The 2,500-nt window shown below is 48.2% G+C and overlaps 1 protein-coding gene across 6 annotated transcripts in view; it reads right to left on the bottom strand.

Moving 5' to 3' along the window:
- Positions 1-2,500, bottom strand: part of LOC126569041 (tolloid-like protein 2) — a 19,706-nt gene that overhangs the window by 11,397 nt on the left and 5,809 nt on the right. The window lies entirely within an intron of this gene.

Here is a 2,500-nt window from a genome sequence, read left to right as displayed (position 1 = left end):
TGTGCAGGAAAATTCTGCACATTTCGTTCACTCACAAACCGGCTCCCTTCTCTTCGGAGCCGCGTCACGCGTCGGTTTCCTGTTCGTTTTTGGGAAAATCTTTCCCAGCGACGCAGTGGGAGCAACGTAATTGAGCCATTGCATCATTAGAACGAAACGAATGTGTTAACCACCAACGATAGCAAGCAATACGGAACCTCGGCCTGGCCTGGGATGATGGATGAAAATCCGATGGAACAAGTTCCGGGAGTTTGTGTTGTGCGCACATGAATCTCGTAACCATAGCGCTGCTACTGGGTCACTAGGATTTGGTGGGAAAGTGACATCGTGGGCATCGTGTTTTGATGGATTTGTGTCCCGCGAGCTTATGTGTTGGCGATGGGAATTGTGGGTACGGTGGATGTGGCCCACCTCTTTTACCACATTCTATCTGTTTCGTTTTAGATCGAAAACAGTAAACAACGAGTCAACGAGATACACTCAAAAAGTCGCTTGCCAGAATAGGATCAAAAGGATTAAAAGTGTGTCCAATAAACGATGGAAAACATATCCGCAAAACATTGGGCCTGTCATCAAACCAGCAAAACGGAAGCACGACAATTAAAGCGCCCAGTTGCTCTATTTTTAACAACAGTTTTAAAACGACACAACATGGATATACACAACAGGGGGAGAGCTGCAATGGAGGAGCAGCATGGTAGCATAAAACAGATGGGATAGCCGAAGCCGAAGCCGAAAACCACACAAACGCGGCCACACAGCCCGGGAAACGATGATAAATGAGAATTAATTAAATTATAACCATGTGGCATGTCGCCGCACACGCGAAACCATTTAAATTGCTCCGCTTCCAATCCACTCCCCTTCACTGCAAGATCCCAATACAGAGCAGATCGCTGGCTGGCTGGCTGGCTGACTGGTGCTCGATCCGTTCAGCCGCTACCGAGCGCCACCATCGGTTCCCATGTCCTCTCATGTGCGTTCTCCCAAAGGGTTCGTACGTGCGTTAAACGACAAAAAGTCGACGGTTGGACACATACGACCACACACATACACGTTCATACGGGGGCACGCTCGCAAAACGGCGGTTTATGCTTGCTGCATAAATGGAAAATTGAATTGAATCGTCAACGGTTCGTGTCGTGGCTGCAAGTGCACGGTAAGGGGGTCCATGGACCAAACACCAAAAATGCAGGAAACCAATTGGACAAAACGGAGAAGAAGAACAAGGTAAACAAAAAAAACACGCGCATAAAGTGTATTAATTCAGGAGCTGGACCAACGAAAACCCAGATGCGAGGAAGGTGAGGATGGGAGATTGGATGTTGCAGACTCCGGCACCAAGTAGAACCGGCTCTCTCTCCCGGCACCAGAAGGTCGCTTAACAAGGCATACCTAATTGGATTGTTTGACTCTTTCTGCGCTTGCGTTCATCAATGTGCGATACACACCACACCGGGGGACTACTCGTACATTAATTGCTTCGTTTCGCACCATTTATCCACTTTCGCCTTCGCAGCAGCAGCACCCGGGTGTGAACTCGAGAGGCAAGGAAACTTGTAAATGGATGGTGTTCTAACCGCAACCGACGATAAGCTCGCTAGTGATACACGATTGGTTTTGATTTTTGAACGCCGAAAACGCTCGCCAAGTACAGACTACAGCGAGCGCATGGCAAAGACGGGATGGATCGATTGATTTCTCATCCGCCACCGATCGCTGGATAGAGAAAACTTCCACCAGATCAAGCATTGATAATGGGATTGAACGGCAGCATAATTCAATTACCACCCAAAAGTCACTCAACCGAAGAACCGTCGAACAACGGGAGATCCGCCATCACGAACCAGAGCCCGCAAGGAATCATTGAAAGAAGCAGAATCGATGATAAGAGCCACTCCAGTTTTGAAGGTAGCTTGGGCACACAACCAGCAGCAGCAGTAGCAGCAGCAGCAGAAAATCATGATGTAAAGTTTTGTGGACGCGGCTAAAATTACCATCCTGGGGCGCACCTCGCCGTTCGTCGTGCATCACCCTCACAATCCGGCTCGTGGATTGCAAAGGATCCGTCTGCATTGTGAACTGACGGCTAAAAATGGGAAGCAATAATTAGCCACGGGGCCAGCCAGTGAACGGCTAGAGCTGGCATGGCTGAGATGGCCCTTTTTTTGTGCTGTTTCCTTCGGACTTTCGGACGATAGCAAAATGGGCGGAATTTTATCATAATCTCCCCAGTAATTCGATTAGCAAATGAATGTAATTGACGGAATGCGGTGCGGTGCGCCTTGGTGCGATGCTTCGAGATTGTATTAAATGGATGGGTGAATCCATTTTGCATAACCGGGCAACGTTAACGGCTGCAGGAAGAGAAAAGTCTCGCAGTCCCGGGAAGCGGAACTGGGTGCTGTATTGCATATTAATGAATAAAATGCTCGCAAATAAGGGTTTTTCAAACCATTTTTTTGTAAAGATAAACTTCCATCGTCGCTTCCATCAATGT

This window comes from Anopheles aquasalis, chromosome 2, assembly GCF_943734665.1.
Source record: "Anopheles aquasalis chromosome 2, idAnoAquaMG_Q_19, whole genome shotgun sequence".
In the NCBI taxonomy this organism is placed as follows: Eukaryota; Metazoa; Arthropoda; class Insecta; order Diptera; family Culicidae; genus Anopheles; species Anopheles aquasalis.
This window is presented reverse-complemented; position numbering and strand designations above follow the sequence as displayed.